Source organism: Mustela nivalis (assembly GCF_964662115.1).
Source record: "Mustela nivalis genome assembly, contig: HAP1_SCAFFOLD_73, whole genome shotgun sequence".
Taxonomy (NCBI): domain Eukaryota; kingdom Metazoa; phylum Chordata; class Mammalia; order Carnivora; family Mustelidae; genus Mustela; species Mustela nivalis.
Window position 1 is genome coordinate 173,000 of NW_028136524.1, and position 26,635 is coordinate 199,634.

A 26,635-nucleotide genomic window follows, 5' to 3' on the forward strand; every position below is an offset into this window, starting at 1 on the left:
TCACTGGAAAGACGATGGTGTTGTCACCACCAGAGATATTTAAATATTTTTGAAGATTAGATCCCAAAGTAAATGTGCTAAAAGCCTAGCAATATCCGATTTCACAAACTCAGATTTCATAAAATCTTATTAGTCTTCTCACCTTGTGTAAGTTTAATCTTTCCTCGGCCCCCTTTTCTCTTCTGTTTCAGGCACTCACCATACTTTGCCAGAATGATCATAACGGCCTTCCAACCTGTCATCTCATCTTCAGGAATATGCCCCTTTCCCTCCCCTCCTCACACCAATTCATCCTCTAAACTTATTCTAAGATGATCACTCTAAAATGTGCATCTCACTGTGTCCTTCCCCTACAGGAACTTACTCAATAGCTCCAAAGGACGTGTGAATTTCCTTGGTGTGGTATTTTTACAAGACCCTTTGCTTGCAAGTGGCAGCAATCCAAAGAAAACTGGAGGAACCAAAAGGGAAAAGCAAGCAAACAAACAAAAAACAAAGGAATGTCCAGGTTCCTGTAGGGGTGGATACCACAGAAGTTCATAAAAATCTAAAAGAAGATGGGGAACCTGGGTGGCTCAGTGGGTTAAGCCTCTGCCTTCGGCTCAGGTCATGATCCCAGGGTCCTGGGATCGAGCCCCACATCAGGCTCTCTGCTCTGCAGGGAGCCTGCTTCCTCCTCTCTCCTCTCTCTCTCTGCTTGCCTCTCTGCCTACTTGTGATCTTGAAAGACCCCCCCCCACCAGTCGTTAACTAATTAACTGTGCTTTTGTTGTGTAAAAGTACCCCTCCTCCCCTTGCAATGAAAAGACCCTTCCCCCAGGGTTGAATTCAATGTAACTGTTTTTTTGCCTTTCTGTAACCACTTGGCTTTTAGGGCATCACACTTGACTCCTGTTTGAACAAGATACCCCCTCCTAATAGCCGGGGCATGGTCCCGTAGGTCACGTAGGCAAGGGGGCTGCATGGTCCCGTAGGTCACGTAGGCAAGGGGGCTGCATGGTCATGTAGGTCACGTAGACAGGATGCCTTTCTGCCCAGTAATAAGGTCAAACTTCCCCTCTTTGTTTCCCCTTCCCGCTTTTCTCTTCGCGTGTGGGGGGTCTTCCAGGGCCAATCCACTAACACCAAAGTATGCCTTTTTCAAAAGTTCAAACTGTCCACCAATCAGTTTCACCCCACCCAAAACTTGTTTGTACCTTTCTATAAAAGACCCCGCTTCACTCCGGTCGGTGTGCTCAGTTAGCTGGAGCTGCCGACCACCCGCCGGTACCTGCGTGACAATAAACCTCTTGCTGTTTGCATCCAGTGGCAGTGTTGGATTCTTGGGTAAGGGGATCCGCGGGTCTTTCATTTGGAGGTCCCACCGAGATCATTGGACTCCTGCCCACGGATCCAACTGACTCCCACCGGGAGGTAAGCTGGCCAGCATTTCAATTTTAATAGCTGTGTGTTTTTGTCTCCTGTCTCGTGTTCTTGTTTGTCTCTAGTCTTGTGAGGCCTCTGTTTGACCTATACTGCAGGTAGCGGTATAGTTTTTGTACAACAGCATGCGTTGTTGCTCTGTATTCTGTAGGCAGCTTGAGAAGGAGTTGACGAACTCGGACTTCTCCCCTGCCACCCTGGGGGACGCCCCAGGGATCAGAGGGGCCCGATTTTTGGGGGCCCCGCAGGTAGCCGAGGGTTATATCCGTCTGTCTGTTCCAGAGGTGCCTCAGCTCTGGACGGAGTCTGTCCACCGCAGGGAGACCTCGAGGCTCCCTGGGCCGGTGGAAACCTTGCTTTCGGTAGTATACCGAAACCGCGCAGCGACATCTTTGTTAATTGTTTTGTGTGTCCTACTCGTTGTCCTTGGTGTTTTCTTTGATTCTAAAATGGGGCAAACTCTCACAACCCCTTTGAGCCTCACTCTAGGCCACTGGAAAGATGTTCAGATCCGAGCCAACAACTTATCGGTGGAGATCAAAAGAAGAAGATGGCAGACTCTCTGCACCTCTGAATGGCCCACCTTCAAGGTCGAATGGCCTGTAGAGGGAACCTTTAACATCAATGTTATCTTACAGGTCAAGGAGCAAATCTTCAATCAAGGACCACAAGGTCGTCAGGACCAAGCACCTTATATAATAGTCTGGGAAAGCCTGGTCAAAGAGCCCCCCCCCCCCGTGGGTCTTTCCCTTTGTTCCTCCTTGCCCTCCCTTAAGCCCCTGGGCGCCGCCTCCGCCGGCTTCTACCCCTCCCCCAGCTTCCTCCACTCCACTGGCCCCACACCCCACACCAACTCCTACTGATCCTTCCAAACCGCCCACCTCTTCCAGCCTTTACCCTGTAGTCCCTATTGACCCTCCCTCGTCCAACAACAACTCCTCTCTGTGGCGCCCCAGGCAGGTCCTCCCTCCCGAGGAATCCCCTTTAATAGACCTCCTAACCAAGGACCCCCCCACCTTACCATCCTCCCAGGGCGACACTCAGCCCCAAGGGGGAACCAGATCCTCCATCTCCAATCGCTGGCAGAGTTAGAAGCCGACAAAGACCAGAACAGGAGGAGACTTCTAGACTCTTTCCCTTTCGCCAAGGGAGGGAACCAGGGAGCCTCCAATATTGGCCCTTCTCTGCATCAGACTTATACAATTGGAAGTCTCAAAACTCTTCCTTCTCACAGGACCCCGTGGCCCTAACCGCCTTAATTGAATCTATCTTAGTTACACATCAGCCTACCTGGGATGATTGCCAGCAGCTCTTGCAGGCTCTCCTCACTACAGAGGAAAGACAAAGGGTATTTTTAGAGGCCAGAAAAAATGTCCCAGGGGACGACGGAAGGCCCACACAACTTCCTAACGTAATAGATGAAGCTTTCCCTCTGACTCGCCCTGACTGGGAATTCAATACGGCTGCAGGTAGGACCCACCTACGTCTTTACCGCCAGTTACTTATAACAGGCCTCCATAATGTGGGGCGCCGCCCCACTAATTTGGCCCAGGTAAGGCAGGTGACTCAAGGTAAGGAGGAATCTCCAACCGCCTTCCTAGAAAGGCTTAAAGAAGCCTACCGCAGATATACGCCTTTTGACCCAGACAGTGATGAACAGAGAGGAAATGTCTCCATGACATTCATCTGGCAGTCAGCTCCAGACATTAGAAATAAGCTACAGCGTTTGGAGAATCTACAAGATTTTTCTTTGCAGGATTTATTGAAAGAGGCAGAAAAGATTTTTAATAAAAGAGAGACTCAGGAGGAGAAAGAAGAACGACTTAGGAAGTTGCAGGAGGAAAAAGAGGAAAAGCTAAGGAAGGAAGCTGAAGAGAAGGAAGAAAAGCGAGAACGTAAACGAAACAAGGAACTTAGTAAAATATTGGCCACCGTAGTGCAAGGCAGTCAGAGCTTAGGGATAGGGGAGTCAGATAGGGAGGGAGACGTAATGAGGCTTCGGATAGACCAGGACCAATGTGCCTATTGTAAGGATAGAGGACATTGGGCCAGAAACTGCCTGAAGAGGCCTAAGGGAAATACTAAGCAAGTTGCAAGACTTATGGCTTTAAATGAAGACTAGGGGCGTCAGGGTCAGGAGCCCCCCCCTGAACCCCGGGTAACCCTAACCGTTGGGGGGCAACCAATCACCTTCCTAGTAGATACAGGGGCTCAACACTCCGTTTTGACTAAGAACCCGGGGCCACTCAGCAACCGGATGGCCTGGGTTCAAGGAGCCACCGGAGGAAAGCAATATCACTGGACTATGGACAGGAAAGTACACCTGGCCTCAGGTAAAGTTTCTCATTCATTTCTTCATGTTCCCGATTGCCCCTATCCACTTCTGGGTAGAGACTTATTAACCAAACTCAAAGCCCAGATCCATTTTGAACCACAGGGGGCCACCGTAACCGGCCCTAATGGGACTCCTCTACATGTCCTCACCTTACAATTGGAAGAGGAATATAGACTACATGAGAAGCCCTCTCAACCTCAGAGGGACATAGAATCCTGGCTCACATCTTACCCGGATGCCTGGGCAGAAACAGGAGGAATGGGACTGGCTATCCAACAGCCCCCCATTCACATACAGTTAAAGGCAACCGCCGTTCCTGTCAATGTTAAACAGTATCCCATGTCCAATGAGGCCTATCAGGGCATCAAGCCACACATACGGCGGTTACTAGACCAGGGCATTTTGGCCCCATGCCGGTCTCCTTGGAACACCCCTCTGTTGCCCATCAAGAAACCGGCACCAATGATTACCGGCCAGTTCAGGACCTCAGGGAGATCAATAAGAGGGTAGAAGACATCCACCCTACAGTGCCCAACCCTTACAACTTACTTAGCACCCTGCCTCCAACCCATTCCTGGTATACCGTCTTGGACCTCAAGGATGCTTTCTTCTGTTTAAGACTGAGTCCGCAGAGCCAGCCTCTCTTCGCCTTTGAATGGAGGGACCCAGACTTAGGAATATCAGGCCAGCTGACCTGGACTCGGTTACCGCAAGGGTTCAAGAACAGCCCAACGCTGTTCGATGAGGCTCTTCACCAGGACTTGGCCGACTTTCGGGTAAGGCACCCCTCCCTGATCCTGCTTCAATACGTCGATGACATCCTACTGGTGGCCACCAATGAGGAAGACTGCCGGACGGGTACTGGGGATCTCTTAACAACCCTAGGCCAATTGGGATATAGGGCATCCGCCAAGAAGGCCCAGATTTGTCAGGTTAGAGTCACCTACCTGGGCTATGAACTATATGATGGCCAACGGTGGCTAATGGCTGCAAGGAAAGAAGCTATTTCTAACATTCCTGCGCCTCAAAACCATAGGCAACTGCAAGAGTTTCTAGGAAAAGCGGGCTTTTGCAGACTATGGATCCCGGGATTCGCAGAGATAGCGGCCCCTCTATATCCATTAACTAAACAAGATACTCCTTTTGTTTTGACTGAGCATCAGCAACAGGCGTTTGATCATATCAAACAAGCGCTTCTTGAGTCTCCGGCATTAGGCCTGCCAGATATAATGAAGCCCTTTGACCTCTTCGTTGATGAAAAACAAGGCTTCGCTAAAGGGGTCTTGACCCAAAGACTCGGGCCTTGGAGACGCCCCATCGCCTATCTCTCTAAGAAATTAGACCCCGTAGCGGCCGGCTGGCCCCCATGCTTAAAGATGATAGCAGCAATTGCAGTCCTTATTAAAGACGCCACCAAATTGACACTGGGACAGCCCCTAACCATACTAGCTCCACATTCAGTGGAGTCTTTAATCAGACAACCAACGGACCGCTGGCTGTCAAACGCCCGCCTGACTCATTATCAGTCCCTCCTCCTGGACCCAGACAGGATTCAGTTCTGGCCTGTGGTAACTCTTAACCCTGCGACCTTGCTGCCCACTCCTGGAGAGACGCCGCCATTACATGACTGTCACCAGATCCTTGCAGAGACGCAAGGGACACGACCCGACCTGACTGATCAGCCCATGAAGGATGCAGATCTGACCTGGTATACAGATAGCAGCAGCTATCTACAAGATGGGAAGCGATGGGCAGGGGCGGCCATCACGACCGACTCTCAGCTTGTATGGGCAAGCGCGCTACCAGAAGGTACATCAGCACAATGGGCAGAGCTGATAGCCCTGACCCAGGCCCTCCAACTGGCAGAAGGTAAGAGTCTTAATGTCTACACAGACAGTAGATATGCTTTTTCCACTGCCCATGTCCATGGAGAAATCTATAGGAGGAGGGGACTGCTCACCTCAGATGGCAAAGAAATCAAGAATAAAGCCGAGATATTGGCCTTATTAAAAGCCTTATTCCTTCTCAAACGGCTGAGCATAATGCACTGTCCTGGCCACCAGAAAAAGGAGACCCCTGAGGCAAGGGGAAACCGCCTGGCTGATACAATGGCTAAACAGGCAGCCCTGGGACCCCAATTGCTAACTGTCACTATACTTACTGAGACAGAAGACATAGATAATGCCACCATTTGGAATTATGAGGAAGCCGACTTGGACTATGTACAAAAACTGGGAGCTGACTATAATCCAGCCCTCAATCGATGGGAATACAAAGGGAAAGCTATAATGCCCATAAAAATGGCAAAGGAGCTAATAACTCACCTTCATCGGCTAACTCACCTGAGTGCAAACAAAATGAAGGCCCTCATGGAAAAGGCCAACTCAGAAAGCTATTTCCCCAAACTAAATTTTCTTCTTCATCAAGCAGCTGCTAATTGTAGAGCCCGTGCTCAAGTCAATCCTGGAAAGACTGTTATTGGACCAGGTGTCCCGGCATGCGGGTGGCGACCTGGCACACACTGGGAAGTTGATTTTACCGAGATTAAACCTGGCATGTATGGATATAAGTATCTCTTAGTATTTCTAGACACCTTTTCAGGATGGACAGAAGCTTTTACTACCAAAAAGGAGACAGCTACCATGGTTGCTAAGAAAGTATTAGAAGAAATCTTCCCAAGGTATGGTATGCCTGAGGTGCTAGGGTCCAACAACAGGCCTGCCTTTGTCTCCCAGGTAAGTCAGTCGGTGGCCAAGCTACTGGGGATTTATTGGAAACTACATTGTGCTTATAGACCCCAGAGCTCAGGGCAGGTAGAAAGAATGAATAGAACCATCAAGGAGGTTTTAACTAAATTACTGCTTGAAACTGGCTCTAAAGATTAGGTATCACTCCTACCTCTAGCACTCTATCGTGCTAGAAATACCCCAGGACCTTACGGCCTGACTCCCTTTGAGATTCTCTATGGTGCTCCACCCCCCGCTGTCACATTCTTTGCCCCCGATATCTCTGCTCATGCCCCCTCCCCTTCCATACAGGCCCACCTGCAAGCTCTGCAGCTGGTGCAGCAGGAAATATGGAGGCCCCTGGCAGCCGATTACAAGGAGAAACTTGACGTCCCACTGCGGCCACACCCCTATAAGATAGGGGACACCGTCTGGGTTCGCAGACACCGGGCCACAAACCTTGAACCCCGTTGGAAGGGACCCCACACAGTGCTCCTGACGACACCCACAGAACTAAAGGTCGACGGGATTGCAGCCTGGATCCACGCCTCCCACGTGAAAGCCGTGCATCCAGAAGAACAGACCGAACCCCTCCAGGACTCAGAATGGACCATTCGACGATATTCAAATCCCCTAAAGATAAGACTCGTGCACCGCTAGTCTTTCTCCTTGTTTACACCTTCCTTTCCTTTGGGAACCCCAGTCCACATTCCCCCAAACAATTAACTTGGCAAATCTCCTCTCAGACGGGAGAAGTTTTTTGGACCATAACAGGCCGACACATGCCCGGTATTTGGTGGCCTACTCTCACCCCTGATTTTTGTCAGCTGGCGGCAGGGCTAGAAACCTGGGATATCCCATCCTGGGACCCTACAAATCTTCAACCCTACATGGGGGCTAGAGCCCAACAAATGACCGCCCATGGTTGCAGCAGCCCCACTGCCAGCACAATCCGATTTCTATGTATGCCCCAAAGACAACAGAAATAGAGCTACGGGCTACAGATGTGGAGGATATCAAGTGTACTTTTGTTATGAATGGGGTTGCAAGACCACTGGAGCTGCCTATTGGCATCCAACGTCCTCCTGGGATTCAATTACCGTTGGCAGGAATTACACCAAGGCCCATCCCGACGGGCGAACCTGCTACCATCCTAAAGGGGGAGACGGGACTGGAAATGCTCGTTGGAAACCAGCCTTGTCACTACCACTAAAAATTAGCTTCACAGACAAGGGCAAAAACCGACCGCTCACAGAGTGGCAACAGGGGTATACATGGGGCCTTAGATGGCATCTTTCAGGAGAAGATAAAGGTGTCATCTTCAAAATCAGTCTTAAAATAGAAAATCCCCAAACTCTCTCTGTAGGGCCAAATTTTGTCCTGCCAGACTAAAAACCCTCTAAACCCCAGCGCCCTCAAGCTCTGCCCAGTCCCGCCCGACAACCTCCCATGTGCCCACGTCCAACTCCCGCCTTAACGCATGGAATGGGAACTTCTAGAGGGACTTCCACACCCTCCTCACCCCCTGCTGCTAGCCCTGGTCAAAAATCTCTAAAATTAGAAACTCCACTTGTCGGAACCGGGGACCGGCTCTTTAATCTAATTTTAGGAACTTATACGGCCCTCAATTATTCCAATCCTGAATTTACTGAAGACTGTTGGCTCTGTTTGCTTTCAAGCCCCCCCTACTACGAGGGGATAGCCATTGTCGCCAATTATACCAACCACACAAGTCCCCCACCTGCTTGCAACTCCCCGGAACATAAACTCACCCTTTCTGAGGTGTCTGGCCAAGGACTATGCCTAGGCCCCGTGCCCACTTCCCATCAGGCACTATGCAATACCACCATCTGGATTGTCCCACCTGGTACTTATTATCTAGCAGCACCCAACGGGACATATTGGGCTTGTAGCACCGGCCTGACCCCTTGTGTTGCTGCCCAAACTTTCAATGTCGCTGCAGACTATTGCATATTAGTTCAACTTTGGCACAAGGTAACTTACCATAGGTCGAGATTTGTCCTTGACTTCTTCGAGCAAAAGCAAAGGTCTCATTACCGGAGGGAGCCCATAACCCTGACTATAGCCTTGTTATTGGGCATCGGGGGAATAACAGCAGGTATTGGGACAGGAGCTTCCGCTTTAGTCCAAGGTAATCAGCTCATGCAGTTACAAGTTGCTATAAACGCTGACCTCGAGGCCATAGAGAAATCAATCACAGCCTTAGAAAAGTCCTTGACTTTCTTGTCAGAAGTTGTACTGCAGAACAGGAGAGGGCTAGACCTCTTATTTTTAAAAGAAGGATAAGTATGTGCAGCCTTAAAAGAAGAGTGCTGTTTTTATGCCAACCATACCGGGGTGATCAGAGAAACAATGGACAAACTAAGAGAAAAACTAGCCCAAAGAAAAAGAGATTTTGAATCCCAACAAGGCTGGTTTGAAGTTTGGTTCAACCGTTCACCTTGGTTCACAACCTTAGTATCCGCCCTCATGGGGCCCCTTATAATCTTATTACTAATTCTATCAATTGGCCCTTGCATTATTAATAGGCTTGTCCAATTCACTAAGGACCACTTGTCCGTAATTCAGACTATGGTTCTAACGCAACAATACCAACTTTTAAAACGCTCAGAGTCCCGGACAAGCTTAGCGAAGGAGCGAGACAAATGGATATAGGATTCTATCCATGATCAAGATAAAGGGGGGAATGAAAGACACCCCCCCCCGTCGTTAACTAATTAACTGCTCTTTTGTTGTGTAAAAGTACCCCTCCTCCCCTTGCAATGAAAAGACTCTTCCCCCAGGATTGAATTCAATGTAACTGCTTTTTTGCCTTTCTGTAACCGCTTGGCTTTTAGGGCATCACACTTGACTCCTGTTTGAACAAGATAGCCCCTCCTAGTAGCTGGGGCATGGTCCTGTAGGTCACATAGGCAAGGGGGCTGCATGGTCCCGTAGGTCACGTAGGCAAGGGGGCTGCATGGTCCCGTAAGTCACGTAGGCAAGGGGGCTGCATGGTCATGTAGGTCACGTAGACAGGATGCCTTTCTGCCCAGTAATAAGGTCTAACTTCCCCTCTTTGTTTCCCCTTCCCGCTTTTCTCTTCTCACGTGGGGGTCTTCCAGGGCCAATCCACTAACACCAAGTATGCCTTTTTCAAAAGTTCAAACTGTCCACCAATCAGTTGCACCCCACCCAAAACTTGTTTGTACCTTCCTATAAAAGACCCCGCTTCAATCCGGTGGGTGTGCTCTGTTAGCTGGAGCTGCCGACCACCCGCCGGTACCTGCGTGACAATAAACCTCTTGCTGTTTGCATCCAGTGGCAGTGTTGGATTCTTGGGTAAGGGGATCCACGGGTCTTTCAATCTCTGTCAGATAAATAAAAAAAATCTTTTTAGAAAATCAAAAGAAGAGCTGCATATCTAAAATTTCAGAATCAAGAACTAGGACTGGAAAACGGCAAAACACTTTTCTCTTTGTCCATGTCTCATGTTTACTCGTCTCCATATGGCTGCTTTCTTCTCTGGTCAGACTCTTCAAGTGTCCAGGAAGATGGCCATGGCCAGCTCCTGAATCCCATCCAGCAAGACCAGTCACTCGCCTAAAGAGAGAACTTTGTCTTCCTGTCATTTACATATCAATCCCAGGGAGACTCTGATTGGTCCTATTGGTCTCAGGTGGACCAATCACTATTTGGGTTTATATGTGTGCCCATCCTCCCCCAGACTGCATAAAGCACAGGTGAAATTTTTTTAAATTAACATATAATGTATTATTTGTCCCAAGGGTGCAGGTCTGTGATTCATCTGTGTTACACATTTCACAGAACTCACCATATCACATACCCTCCCCAATGTTTATAACCCGGCCACCCTCTCCATCCCTTCAAACCTCAGTTTGTTTTGTGAGATTAAGTCTGTTATGGTTTGTCTCTCTCCCCAACCCATCTTGTTTCATTTTTTCCCTCCCTACCTCCCATGACCCGTTACCCTGCCTTTCAAATACCTCATATCAGAGAGATCATATGATAATTGCCTTTCTCTGATAGACTTACTTCACTTAGCATAATACCCTCTAGTTTCATCCAAGTCATTGCAAATGGAAAGATTTCATTTTTGATGGCTGCATAGTATACCTGTGTGTGTGTGTGTGTGTGTGTGTTTGTGTGTGTGCCTCTGGGTGTCTGTGTTTCTGTGTGTAAAGAGGACCTGGCCATGCCATCGTGGGTGGAGATGCCCCAAGCAGGATCAGGCTGATGAGGGGTAAGAAGTCTAGTGGGCAAGTCATGTTCAAACACCAGTTTAAGGCTAGTTAAGTGGGATGGGGTTTAGGGTCTACAGCCTTCTGCCCAGGGTTTATCCTGAGACCCTGAGGGGATGGGTCCATGTCCCAGGAGCGGGGCTAACCCTAACAGTAACCACCAACCCTGACCCTGACACTGATGTGAGCCTGACACAAATGCTAACCCAAGCCCTGACACGACCCTGACCCTGACCCTGACTGTGATCCTGACCTGAACCCTAAACCTAAACCTAAGGCTGACACTGACCCTGATGCGGACCGTGAACCTAAACCTAAAGCTGACATAACCATAACCATGACTCACACCTAACCATGACCCTGACCCTGACCCTAATCCTAACCCTGACGCTGACCTAACACTGACCCTAACCCTAACCCTGACCGTGACTGTGAGCCTGACCCTAACCCTAAACCTAAAGGTAATTCTAACCATGACCCTAATACGGACCCTGAACCTAAACCGAACGCTGACCCTAAACCTGCACTAACCACCACCCTAAACCAAACCCTAACCCTGACCTTACTCTGTCTAACCCTAACCCTAACCATAACCCTACTTCTAACTCTAACCCTAACCCCAATCCCAAACCCTACTGCCAAAACCTAACTGTGACACTGAACCAAACATTGACCTTAAACCAAAGCCTGACCCCAAAACTGACCCTTGCCCTGACCTTCACGTGACCCTGACCCTGACCCTAAGCCTAACCATGACACTAACACTGACCACTACATAATTTTGTCCCTGACCCGAATGCGGACTTTAATCCAATACCTGAACCTGACAGTAAACCTGACACTGGCGCTAAACTTCACCCTGAATCAGACCCAGACCATGAATATAAAACTACCCTGACCCTAACAGTCACCCAGACCCTGACCTGAACACTAAACCTGACCCTGACTGTGAGCCTGACCCTAACTCTAACCCTAAATGTAGCCCTGACCCTGAACCTAACACGGGCCCTCCCCCGAATCCTATCGCTGAAACTAACCCTAACATTAAAAACTAACCCTACCACGGACCCTGACCCTAACAAGTTCTAACCCTAACCATCAACCAGACGCTAACCCTAACACTAACCCTAAACTTTAACAATAACCCTGACCCTATACCTGACTATGATCATAACCCTAACCCTGAACTTTGCCTATACCAGACCCTGACTCTAAACCTGACCCTGGCCCTGACCCTAAACCTAACCATGACCCTAACAATGACCACTATATAACCCTGTTGCTGACCCGAATGTGGACTTTAAACCAATATCTGATCCTGACCGTAAACCTGACACTGGCCCTAGACTTCACACTGACCCTGACCCAGGCAAAGACCATAAACCTAACCCTGACACTAACAGTGACCCTGACCCTGACCCTAACACTAACCCTGACACGTAACCCTAAACGTAACCCTGACCCTGACACTAACACGGTCCCTGACCCAAAACCTAATCCTGAACCTAACCCTGAAACTAACCCCTAACATTGTCCTGAAAGACCTGCGGATCCCCTTACCCAAGAATTCAACACTGCCACAGGATGCAAACAGCAAGAGGTTCTTTATTGTTATGCAGGCACCTGCGGGTGGTCAGCGCACGCCTGCGGGTGGTCAGCAGCTCCTGCTAGCTGAGCACACCTGGCTGGGGTGGTGCAGGATTTTTATAGACAGGTACATACAAGTCCCGGATGGGACAGGGCCGATTGGCTGACAATTTGAACATTTGAAAAAAGGCATACTTGGTGTTAGTGGATTGGCTTTGGAAGACCCCCTCACGCGAAGAGAAAGGCGGGAAGGGGAGACAAAGAGGGGAAGTTTGACCTTATTACTCAGCAGAAAGACATCCTGTCTACGTGACTATGCAGCCCCTGTCTACATGACCTACGTGACCATGCAACCCCCTTGCCTGCGTGACCATGCCTCGGCTATTAGGAGAAGGTATCTTGTTCAAACAGGAGTCAAGTGTCATGCCCTAAGAGCCAAGTGGTTACAGAAAGGCAAAAGAGCAGTTACATTGAATTCAACCCTGGGGGAAGGGTCTTTTCATTGCAAGGGGAGGAGGGGTACTCTTACACAACAAAAGAGCAGTTAATTAGTTAACGACGGGGGAGGGGGATCTTTCATTCCCCCCTTTTTCTTTATCATGGATAGAATCTTATATCAATTTGTCCTTTTCTTGCACTAAGTGGGGTGCAAGGCGCCAGCTTTTGCTTTCTCCTCAGCCAGCCTCCTGCTCCTTCATTTCCCCCTGAACAATCTTGACCCTGAAATCTTTAAGGGGGTTGAAGGTGGAAGGTCTCATCTTCTGTAACTTCTTCGTGCTGAATAGGGGCACAGAGCTGTCCCTACCTACTGGGGTCAATATTGAACAGGGTAGGAATGTATAAGGGAGTTACGAAAGGTGGAGGCAGCTGAATCCAGCGCTGACAGTGAAAAGGCGTCCTCGCACGCGAGAAGGATTGTCTGCCGTGGTGCAGTCATTGTAACAATGGAGTCACGGCACCAAGTAGAGAAACAGTGAACAAAGCAACATATTAAGATTAATAAGGCAATAAGAATGAGAAGCCTGAAAAGGAGATTCGGCCATAGTCCTCCTTCAAATTAGGAACTTGACCATTTACTGAGAGAGAGAGAAGGATCCTGTAGGGCCTTAATCTGGGCATTCATATCCTTTATTAGTCCTGTGATATTTTTGTGATAGTCTGGGATGTACACACAACTTTCTGTCTTGATAATTGCACATGTGCCACCCTGGGCTGCTGTCAGGACATCGAAGGCCATCCTATTTTGTAGGACTGCCCTGCGTGTCTGTGACACTTCGGTATTGAGTAGGGAGATGCCATTTAGTGAATCATTGAGTGCCTCTGTAGTATATTTATTAAGGGCTTCTACATGCCACAGGACATCCTCTAGTCCCACAGATGGAACAAAAATAGATGCTAAGTGACTATATCATTTAAAAACAGATCACTTCCATCTTTGTTTTAAATTGGAGAGATTAGCTGGAGTTGTAATGGTTTTAGTAATGCGCCCATGGATCCAGGCAAATCCTAAAGTACAGCGACCTATCCACCCTGGAGGAAGCCAGGGCCACAGGTTGGTTCCATATATCCAGTGGGTTCCGTTTGGAGCTGGTCATCTGATGCCAGGTCGCCTTGCCCAGTCAGTAGCAAACCAGTCAGTAGCCTGGAGTACTATTACTTGGGAACACATTTCTAAAGACAGCCATCCTAGATGTCGTGTGTTATTTGCCCAAGTATCATACATATGATTCTTTTGTTCCCAGCATAAAACTGCCTTTAGACTGAGCCATCCAATTGTGGGTGTAAGCCACATGTCCTCAAAGGCCTGGTTCCCAAACTCTCCCCATGGGGGAACCCTGAGCTGCCCCGCACAAATGACCTAGATTCCAATAGGAAATCATGCCCTCTCTTTTATATATTTATTATTTATGTATTTATTTATTTATTGCTTCAAGATTTTACTTTTTCACTTTGCAGGGAGCGAAAAGATGTAGGCAGTGTTGCACGCCCAGAGAAGGGAAAGAAGGCTCCCTGCTGAGGAGACAGCCCGATGTGGGGCTCCATCCCAGGACTCTGGGATCATGTCCTGAGCTGAAGGCAGTGGCCTAACCCACTGACTCACCCAGGTGTTACCAACAGCATTCACTTGTGAAATAACCTTCACGGTAATCCTGATGCAAAGCCCCTGTCCCATGCTCAGGCTTCTGTCCTCAGTAGCCTGGTCCATGAACTCTGCAGATGCGGGAACCCTGAGGTGCACCGCACAATGTCCATAGATCCCAATGGGCACGTTTGCCCTTTAGAAATGAGCTGAATCCGTAGAACAGGTGAAATCTGCATGCACCCCTTGGGACATAGCTCCAAGGAGCGCCCACCTGAAGCGGGAACCAGGAGTTTGATGATCCCTCAGCAAGGGCAGGTAGGGCCTCCCATGTGCATCGGCCCAACCCTAACCCGAGGGTGCTTCTTCAGACTTCTATCCCTGGTTGCCTGCCCTGGTAGCCCTCTAGGTAGGGGATTCCTTCTTCACATCGCAGGCTTCTGGGTGCCGCCCACTATGATAATGGGAAATTTAGCCCTGTGGAAGACCCTCGGGGCGGGAGAAATCTGCCTGACCGATCATTCTACCAACACCTTCCTAGGACCCCCACACCACAATCCGGGAATAGGATGGTCCGCCAGGGCTACGTCCTCAACTGAGTCCCGTGGAAAGCCTAATTCTGCCCTGACAAATCAGGTCAGCCATTCTCCCAGAGCCAAACCCTAAGCCTAGGTTACGTGATCAGACTCTGGACACCGGAGGACTGAACCCAGGTCCTCCTGTGGATGGGAAAGTCAGTCTGTAGGAAGGACTCAGCCTCTCAGGCAGAAACTGACTCTTTCCTTCTGTGCTATCCAGTACCTTCAGATATATTGAAACCAGCATGCTCCCCTGAGGGCATTCCACCCTCTTGGCCTGTCCCGTCCAAAATTCCATCGCCTGAGGATTCTGCTGAGTCCCACCCTCAACTCAGCCCTTGGTGTGCCAGTATTGTGTGGCCAGTTCCGACATGCCTTGTTCCTAAGACATAACCCTAAACCTTAACTAACCCTCACATAGAACATAACCCTAACCCTAACCCTAAACCTAACCCTTACCCTATACCTCACATGAAGCCGTGGTCGGCTGCTCAGCATTCCAACCTCAGAGGCCTGGTTCCCAAAATCTCCCGATGGAAGAACCCTGAGCCAAACTGCAGAATTGCCCACTTGATCACTATATAAAACATGCCTGAATATATATATTTTTATAATGATTTTACGTATTTGTTGGACAGACTGAGATCACAAGTAGGCTGTGTTTTTGTCTGAAGGAAGGGGGAATAAGGCTCCCTGCAGTGGGGAGGGCCCGGTGTCAAACTAGATTCCTCTTCCCTGGGATCTTGACATGGGCCGAGGCAAGAGAGCACATCCAATGAGGTACACAGGTGTTCTGGAAAGCATACCCTATAGCAATGACCTTCAGCCTTAGCATAATGCGAAGCCCAAGTCATGTGCTCAGTCTTCTGTCGTCAAAGGCCTGGTTCCCAAACTCTCCCCATGGGGGAACCCTGAGCTGCCCCGCACAAATGACCTAGATTCCAATAGAAAATCATGCCCTCTCTTTTATATATTTATTATTTATTATTTATTTATTCATTGCTACAAGATTTTACTTTTTCACTTTGCAGGGAGCGAACAGATGTAGGCAGTGTTGCACGCCCAGAGAAGGGAAAGAAGGCTCCCTGCTGAGGAGATAGCCCGATGTGGGGCTCCATCCCAGGACTCTGGGATCATGTCCTGAGCTGAAGGCAGTGGCCTAACCCACTGACTCACCCAGGTATTACCAACAGCATTCACTTGTGAAATAACCTTCACGGTAATCCTGATGCAAAGCCCCTGTCCCATGCTCAGGCTTCTGTCCTCAGTAGCCTGGTCCATGAACTCTGCATATGCGGGAACCCTGAGGTGCACCGCACAATGTCCATAGATCCCAATGGGCACGTTTGCCCTTTAGAAATGAGCTGAATCCATAGAACAGGTGAAATCTGCATGCACCCCTTGGGACATAGCTCCAAGGAGCGCCCACCTGAAGCGGGAACCAGGAGTTTGATGATCCCTCAGCAAGGGCCGGTAGGGCCTCCCATGTGCATCGGCCTAAACCTAACCCGAGGGTGCTTCTTCAGACTTCTATCCCTTGTTGCCTGCCCTGGTAGCCCTCTAGGTAGGGGATTCCTTCTTCACATCGCAGGCTTCTGGGTGCCGCCCACTATGATAATGGGAAATTTAGCCCTGTGGAAGACCCTCGGGGCGGGAGAAATCTTCCTGTCCGATCATTCTACCAATACCTTCCTAGGACCCCCACACCACAATCCAGGAATAGGATGGTCCGCCAGGGCTACGTCCTCAACTGAGTCCCGTGGAAAGCCTAATTCTGCCCTGACAAATCAGGTCAGCCATTCTCCCAGAGCCAAACCCTAAGCCTAGGTTACGTGATCAGACTCTGGACACCGGAGGACTGTACCCAGGTCCTCCTGTGGATGGGAAAGTCAGTCTGTAGGAAGGACTTAGCCTCTCAGGCAGAAACTGACTCTTTCCTTCTGTGCTATCCAGTACCTTCAGATATATAGAAACCAGCATGCTCCCCTGAGGGCATTCCACCCTCTTGGCCTGTCCCGTCCAAAATTCCATCGCCTGAGGTTTCTGCTGAGTCCTACCCTCAACTCAGCCCTTGGTGTGCCAGTATTGTGTGGCCAGTTCCGACATGCCTTGTTCCTAAGTCATAACTCTAACCCTTACTCTAACCCTCACCTAAACATAACCCTAACCCTAACCCTAACCCTAACCCTTACCCTATACCTCACATGAAGTCGTGGTCGGCTGCTCAGCCTTACAACCTCATAGGCCTGGTTCCCAAAATCTCCCGATGGAAGAACCCTGAGCCACACTGCAGAATTGCACTTGATCACTATATAAAACATGCCTGAAATATTTATTTATTTTTTAATAATGATTTTATGTATTTGTTGGACAGACTGAGATCACAAGTAGGCTGTGTTTTTGTCTGAAGGAAGGGGGATTGAGGCTCCCTGCAGTGGGGAGGGCCCGGTGTCAAACTAGATTCCTCTTCCCTGGGATCTTGACCTGGGTCGAGGCAAGAGGGCACATCCAATGAGGTACACAGGTGTTCTGGAAAGCATACCCTATAGCAATGAACTTCAGCCTTAGCATAATGCGAAGCCCAAGTCATGTGCTCAGTCTTCTGTCCTCAAAGGCCTGGTTCCCAAACTCTCCCCATGGGGGAACCCTGAGCTGCCCCGCACAAATGACCTAGATTCCAATAGGAAATCATGCCCTCTCTTTTATATATTTATTATTTATTATTTATTAATTCATTGCTTCAAGATTTTACTTTTTCACTTTGCAGGGAGTGAAAGATGTAGGCAGTGTTGCACGCCCAGAGAAGGGAAAGAAGGCTCCCTGCTGAGGAGACAGCCCGATGTGGGGCTCCATCCCAGGTATCTGGGATCATGTCCTGAGCTGAAGGCAGTGGCCTAACCCACTGACTCACCCAGGTGTTACCAACACATTCACTTGTGAAATAACCTTCACGGTAATCCTGATGCAAAGCCCCTGTCCCATGCTCAGGCTTCTGTCCTCAGTAGCCTGGTCCATGAACTCTGCAGATGCGGGAACCCTGAGGTGCACCGCACAATGTCCATAGATCCCAATGGGCACGTTGGCCCTTTAGAAATGAGCTGAATCCGTAGAACAGGTGAAATCTGCATGCACCCCTTGGGACACAGCTCCAAGGAGCGCCCACCTGAAGCGGGAACCAGGAGTTTGATGATCCCTGAGCAAGGGCCGGTAGGGCCTCCCATGTGCATCGGCCTAACCCTAACCCGAGGGTGCTTCTTCAGACTTCTATCCCTGGTTGCCTGCCCTGGTAGCCCTCTAGGTAGGGGATTCCTTCTTCACATCGCAGGCTTCTGGGTGCCGCCCACTATGATAATGGGAAATTTAGCCCTGTGGAAGACCCTCGGGGCGGGAGAAATCTTCCTGTCCGATAATTCTACCAACACCTTCCTAGGACCCCCACACCACAATCCGGGAATAGGATGGTCCGCCAGGGCTACGTCCTCAACTGAGTCCCGTGGAAAGCCTAATTCTGCCCTAACAAATCAGGTCAGCCATTCTCCCAGTGCCAAACCCTAAGCCTAGGTTACGTGATCAGACTCTGGACACCGGAGGACTGAACCCAGGTCCTCCTGTGTATGGGAAAGTCAGTCTGTTGGAAGGACTCAAACTCTCAGGCAGAAACTGACCCTTTCCTTCTGTGCTATCCAGTATCTTCAGATATATAGAAACCAGCATGCTCCCCTGAGGGCATTCCACCCTCTTGGCCTGTCCCGTCCAAAATTCCATCGCCTGAGGATTCTGCTGAGTCCCACCCTCAACTCAGCCCTTGGTGTGCCAGTATTGTGTGGCCAGTTCCGACATGCCTTGTTCCTAAGACATAACCCTAACCCTTACTCTAACCCTCACCTAAACATAACCCTAACCCTAACCCTAACCCTAACCCTAACCCTTACCCTATACCTCACATGAAGCCGTGGTCGGCTGCTCAGCTTTCCAACCTCAGAGGCCTGGTTCCCAAAATCTCCCGATGGAAGAACCCTGAGCCAAACTGCAGAATTGCCCACTTGATCACTATATAAAACATACCTGAATATATATATTTTTATAATGATTTTATGTATTTTTTGGACAGACTGAGATCACAAGTAGGCTGTGTTTTTGTCTGAAGGAAGGGGGAATAAGGCTCCCTGCAGTGGGGAGGGCCCGGTGTCAAACTAGATTCCTCTTCCCTGAGATCTTGACCTGGGCCGAAGCAAGAGGTCACATCCAATGAAGTACACAGGTGTTCTGGAAAGCATACCCTATAGCAATGACCTTCAGCCTTAGCATAATGCGAAGCCCAAGTCATGTGCTCAGTCTTCTGTCCTCAAAGGCCTGGTTCCCAAACTCTCCCCATGGGGGAACCCTGAGCTGCCCCGCACAAATGACCTAGATTCCAATAGGAAATCATGCCCTCTCTTTTATATATTTATTATTTATTTATTTATTTATTTATTGCTTCAAGATTTTACTTTTTCACTTTGCAGGGAGTGAAAAGATGTAGGCAGTGTTGCACGCCCAGAGAAGGGAAAGAAGGCTCCCTGCTGAGGAGACAGCCTGATGTGGGGCTCCATCCCAGGACTCTGGGATCATGTCCTGAGCTGAAGGCAGTGGCCTAACACAATGACTCAACCAGGTGTTACCAACAGCATTCACTTGTGAAATAACCTTCACGGTAATCCTGATGCAAAGCCCCTGTCCCATGCTCAGGCTTCTGTCCTCAGTAGCCTGGTCCATGAACTCTGCAGATGCGGGAACCCTGAGGTGCACAGCACAATGTCCATAGATCCCAATGGGCACGTTGGCCCTTTAGAAATGAGCTGAATCCGTAGAACAGGTGAAATCTGCATGCACCCCTTGGGACACAGCTCCAAGGAGCGCCCACCTGAAGCGGGAACCAGGAGTTTGATGATCCCTCAGCAAGGGCCGGTAGGGCCTCCCATGTGCATCGGCCTAACCCTAACCCGAGGGTGCTTCTTCAGACTTCTATCCCTGGTTGCCTGCCCTGGTAGCCCTCTAGGTAGGGGATTCCTTCTTCACATCGCAGGCTTCTGGGTGCCGCCCACTATGATAATGGGAAATTTAGCCCTGTGGAAGACCCTCGGGGCGGGAGATATCTGCCTGTCTGATCATTCTACCAATACCTTCCTAGGACCCCCACACCACAATCCGGGAATAGGATGGTCCGACAGGGCTATGTCCTCAACTGAGTCCCGTGGAAAGCCTAATTCTGCCCTGACAAATCAGGTCAGCCATTCTCCCAGAGCCAAACCCTAAGCCTAGGTTACGTGATCAGACTCTGGACACCGGAGGACTGAACCCAGGTCCTCCTGTGGATGGGAAAGTCAGTCTGTAGGAAGGACTCAGCCTCTCAGGCAGAAACTGACCCTTTCCTTCTGTGCTATCCAGTACCTTCAGATATATAGAAACCAGCATGCTCCCCTGAGGGCATTCCACCCTCTTGGCCTGTCCCGTCCAAAATTCTATTGCCTGAGGTTTCTGCTGAGTCCTACCCTCAACTCAGCCCTTGGTGTGCCAGTATTGTGTGGCCAGTTCCGACATGCCTTGTTCCTAAGACATAACTCTAACCCTTACTCTAACCCTCACCTAAACATAACCCTAACCCTAACCCTAACCCTAACCCTTACCCTATACCTCACATGAAGTCGTGGTCGGCTGCTCAGCCTTCCAACCTCATAGGCCTGTTTCCCAAAATCTCCCAATGGAAGAACCCTGAGCCACACTGCAGAATTGCACTTGATCACTATATAAAACATGCCTGAAATATTTATTTATTTTTTTATAATGATTTTATGTATTTGTTGGACAGACTGAGATCACAAGTAGGCTGTGTTTTTGTCTGAAGGATGGGGGAATGAGGCTCCCTGCAGTGGGGAGGGCCCGGTGTCAAACTAGATTCCTCTTCCCTGGGATCTTGACCTGGGTCGAGGCAAGAGAGCACATCCAATGAGGTACACAGGTGTTCTGGAAAGCATACCCTATAGCAATGAACTTCAGCCTTAGCATAATGCGAAGCCCAAGTCATGTGCTCAGTCTTCTGTCGTCAAAGGCCTGGTTCCCAAACTCTCCCCATGGGGGAACCCTGAGCTGCCCCGCACAAATGACCTAGATTCCAATAGGAAATCATGCCCTCTCTTTTATATATTTATTATTTATTATTTATTTATTCATTGCTTCAAGATTTTACTTTTTCACTTTGCAGGGAGTGAAAAGATGTAGGCAGTGTTGCACGCCCAGAGAAGGGAAAGAAGGCTCCCTGCTGAGGAGACAGCCCGATGTGGGGCTCCATCCCAGGACTCTGGGATCATGTCCTGAGCTGAAGGCAGTGGCCTAACCCACTGACTCACCCAGGAGTTACCAACAGCATTCACTTGTGAAATAACCTTCACGGTAATCCTGATGCAAAGCCCCTGTCCCATGCTCAGGCTTCTGTCCTCAGTAGCCTGGTCCATGAACTCTGCAGATGCGGGAACCCTGAGGTGCACCGCACAATGTCCATAGATCCCAATGGGCACGTTGGCCCTTTAGAAATGAGCTGAATCCGTAGAACAGGTGAAATCTGCATGCACCCCTTGGGACACAGCTCCAAGGAGCGCCCACCTGAAGCGGGAACCAGGAGTTTGATGATCCCTGAGCAAGGGCCGGTAGGGCCTCCCATGTGCATCGGCCTAACCCTAACCCGAGGGTGCTTCTTCAGACTTCTATCCCTGGTTGCCTGCCCTGGTAGCCCTCTAGGTAGGGGATTCCTTCTTCACATCGCAGGCTTCTGGGTGCCGCCCACTATGATAATGGGAAATTTAGCCCTGTGGAAGACCCTCGGGGCGGGAGAAATCTTCCTGTCCGATCATTCTACCAACACCTTCCTAGGACCCCGACATCACAATCCGGGAATAGGATGGTCCGCCAGGGCTACGTCCTCAACTGAGTCCCGTGGAAAGCCTAATTCTGCCCTAACAAATCAGGTCAGCCATTCTCCCAGAGCGAAACCCTAAGCCTAGGTTACGTGATCAGACTCTGGACACCGGAGGACTGAACCCAGGTCCTCCTGTGGATGGGAAAGTCAGTCTGTAGGAAGGACTCAGCCTCTCAGGCAGAAACTGACCCTTTCCTTCTGTGCTATCCAGTACCTTCAGATATATAGAAACCAGCATGCTCCCCTGAGGGCATTCCACCCTCTTGGCCTGTCCCGTCCAAAATTCCATCGCCTGAGGATTCTGCTGAGTCCCACCCTCAACTCAGCCCTTGGTGTGGCAGTATTGTGTGGCCAGTTCCGACATGCCTTGTTCCTAAGACATAACCCTAACCCTTACTCTAACCCTCACCTAAACATAACCTTAACTCTAACCCTAATCCTAACCCTTACCCTATACCTCACATGAAGCCGTGGTCGGCTGCTCACCTTTCAAACCTCAGAGGCCTGGTTCCCAAAATCTCCCGATGGAAGAACCCTGAGCCACACTGCAGAATTGCACTTGATCACTATATAAAACATGCCTGAATATATTTTTTTTATAATGATTTCAATTATTTATTGGACAGACTGAGATCACAAGTAGGCTGTGTTTTTGTCTGAAGGAAAGGGGAATGAGGCTCCCGGCAGTGGGGAGGGCCCCGTGTCCAACTAGATTCCTCTTCCCTGGGATCTTGACCTGGGCCGAGGCAAGAGGTCACATCCAATGAGGTACACAGGTGTTCTGGAAAGCATACCCTATAGCAATGACCTTCAGCCTTAGCATAATGCGAAGCCCAAGTCATGTGCTCAGTCTTCTGTCCTCAAAGGCCTGGTTCCCAAACTCTCCCCATGGGGGAACCCTGAGCTGCCCCGCACAAATGACCTAGATTCCAAAAGGAAATCATGCCCTCTCTTTTATATATTTATTATTTATTTATTTATTTATTTATTTATTCATTGCTTCAAGATTTTACTTTTTCACTTTGCAGGTAGCGAAAAGATGTAGGCAGTGTTGCACGCCCAGAGAAGGGAAAGAAGGCTCCCTGCTGAGGAGACAGCCCGATGTGGGGCTCCATCCCAGGACTCTGGGATCATGTCCTGAGCTGAAGGCAGTGGCCTAACCCACTGACTCACCCAGGTGTACCAACAGCATTCACTTGAGAAATAACCTTCACGGGAATCCTGATGCAAAGCCCCTGTCCCATGCTCAGGCTTCTGTCCTCAGTAGCCTGGTCCATGAACTCTCAGATGCGGGAACCCTGAGGTGCACCGCACAATGTCCATAGATCCCAATGGGAACGTTTGCCCTTTAGAAATGAGCTGAATCCATAGAACAGGTGAAATCTGCATGCACCCCTTGGGACACAGCTCCAAGGAGCGCCCTCCTGAAGCGGGAACCCGGAGTTTGATGATCCCTCAGCAAGGGCCGGTAGGGCCTCCCATGTGCATCGGCCTAACCCTAACCCGAGGGTGCTTCTTCAGACTTCTATCCCCGGTTGCCTGCCCTGGTAGCCCTCTTGGTAGGGGATTCATTCTTCACATCGCAGGCCTCTGGGTGCCGCCCACTAGGCAAATGGGAAGTTTAGCCCTGTGGAAGACCTTCGGGGCGGGAGAAATCTGCCTGTCCGATCATTCTACCAACAACTTCCTAGGACCCCCACACCACAATCCGGGAATAGGATGGTCCGCCAGGGCTACGTCCTCAACTGAGTCCCGTGGAAAGCCTAATTCTGCCCTGACAAATCAGGTCAGCCATTCTCCCAGAGCCAAACGCTAAGCCTAGGTTACGTGATCAGACTCTGGACACCGGAGGACTGAACCCAGTTCCTCCTGTGGATGGGAAAGTCAGTCTGTAGGAAGGACTCAGCCTCTCAGGCAGAAACTGACCCTTTCCTTCTGTGCTATCCAGTACCTTCAGATATATAGAAACCAGCATGCTCCCCTGAGGGCATTCCACCCTCTTGGCCTGTCCTGTCCAAAATTCCATCGCCTGAGGATTCTGCTGAGTCCCACCCTCAACTCAGCCCTTGGTGTGCCAGTATTGTGTGGCCAGTTCCGACATGCCTTGTTCCTAAGACATAACCCTAACCCTTACTCTAACCCTCACCTAAACATAACCTTAACCCTAACCCTAATCCTAACCCTTACCCTATACCTAACATGAAGCCGTGGTCGGCTGCTCAGCTTTCCAACCTCAGAGGCCTGGTTCCCAAAATCTCCCGATGGAAGAACTCTGAGCCACAATGCAGAATTGCACTTGATCACTATATAAAACATGCCTGAATATATTTTTTTTTATAATGATTTCATTTATTTGTTGGACAGACTGAGATCACAAGTAGGCTGTGTTTTTGTCTGAAGGAAGTGGGAATGAGGCTCCCTGCAGTGGGGAGGGCCCGGTGTCAAACTAGATTCCTCTTCCCTGGGATCTTGACCTGGGCCGAAGCAAGAGGTCACATCCAATGAGGTACACAGGTGTTCTGGAAAGCATACCCTATAGCAATGACCTCAGCCCTAGCATAATGCGAAGCCCAAGTCATGTGCTCAGTCTTCTGTCCTCAAAGGCCTGGTTCCCAAACTCTCCCCATGGGGGAACCCTGAGCTGCCCCGCACAAATGACCTAGATTCCAATAGGAAATCATGCCCTCCCTTTTATATATTTATTATTTATGTATTTATTTATTCATTGCTTCAAGATTTTACTTTTTCACTTTGCAGGGAGCGAAAAGATGTAGGCAGTGTTGCACGCCCAGAGAAGGGAAAGAAGGCTCCCTGCTGAGGAGACAGCCCGATGTGGGGCTCCATCCCAGGACTCTGGGATCATGTCCTGAGCTGAAGGCAGTGGCCTAACCCACTGACTCACCCAGGTGTTTCCAACAGCTTTCGCTTGTGAAATAACCTTCACGGGAATCCTGATGCAAAGCCCCTGTCCCATGCTCAGGCTTCTGTCCTCAGTATCCTGGTCCATGAACTCTGCAGATGCGGGAACCCTGAGGTGCACCGCACAATGTCCATAGATCCCAATGGGAACGTTTGCCCTTTAGAAATGAGCTGAATCCGTAGAACAGGTGAAATTTGCATGCACCCCTTGGGACACAGCTCCAAGGAGCGCCCACCTGAAGCGGGAACCAGGAGTTTGATGATCTCTCAGCAAGGGCTGGTAGGGTCTCCCATGTGCTTCGGCCTAACCCTAACCCGAGGGTGCTTCTTCAGACTTCTAACCCCGGTTGCCTGCCCTGGTAGCCCTCTAGGTAGGGGATTCCTTCTTCACATCGCAGGCTTCTGGGTGCCGCCCACTATGATAATGGCAAATTTAGCCCTGTGGAAGACCCTCGGGGCAGGAGAAATCTGCCTGTCCGATCATTCTACCAACACCTTCCTAGGACCCCCACACCACAATCCGGGAATAGGATGGTCCGCCAGGGCTACATCCTCAACTGAGTCCCGTGGAAAGCCTAATTCTGCCCTGACAAATCAGGTCAGCCATTCTCCCAGAGCCAAACCCTAAGCCTAGGTTACGTGATCAGACTCTGGACACCGGAGGACTGAACCCAGGTCCTCCTGTGGATGGGAAAGTCAGTCTGTAGGAAGGACTCAGCCTCTCAGGCAGAAACTGACCCTTTCCTTCTGTGCTATCCAGTACCTTCAGATATATAGAAACCAGCATGCTCCCCTGAGGGCATTCCACCCTCTTGGCCTGTCCCGTCCAAAATTCCATCGCCTGAGGATTCTGCTGAGTCCCACCCTCAACTCAGCCCTTGGTGTGGCAGTATTGTGTGGCCAGTTCCGACATGCCTTGTTCCTAAGACATAACCCTAACCCTTACTAACCCTCACCTAAACATAACCCTAACCCTAACCCTAACCCTAACCCTATACCTCACATGAAGCCGTGGTCGGCTGCTCAGCCTTCCAAACTCAGAGGCCTGGTTCCCAAAATCTCCCGATGGAAGAACCCTGAGCCACACTGCAGAATTGCACTTGATCACTATATAAAACATGCCTGAATATATTTATTTATTTATTTATTTATAATGATTTTATTTATTTGTTGGACAGACTGAGATCACAAGTAGGCTGTGTTTTTGTCTGAAGGAAGGGGGAATAAGGCTCCCTGCAGTGGGGAGGGCCCCGTGTCCAACTAGATTCCTCTTCCCTGGGATCTTGACCTGGGCCGAGGCAAGAGGTCACATCCATTGAGGTACACAGGTGTTCTGGAAAGCATACCCTATAGCAATGACCTTCAGCCTTAGCATAATGCGAAGCCCAAGTCATGTGCTCAGTCTTCTGTCCTCAAAGGCCTGGTTCCCAAACTCTCCCCATGGGGGAACCCTGAGCTGCCCCGCAAAAATGACCTAGATTCCAATAGGAAATCATGCCCTCTCTTTTATATATTTATTATTAATTTATTTATTTATTTATTCATTGCTTCAAGATTTTACTTTTTCACTTTGCAGGGAGCGAACAGATGTAGGCAGTGTTGCACGCCCAGAGAAGGGAAAGAAGGCTCCCTGCTGAGGAGACAGCCCGATGTGGGGCTCCATCCCAGGACTCTGGGATCATGTCCTGAGATGAAGGCAGTGGCCTAACCCACTGACTCACCCAGGTGTTACCAACAGCATTCACTTGTGAAATAACCTTCACGGTAATCCTGA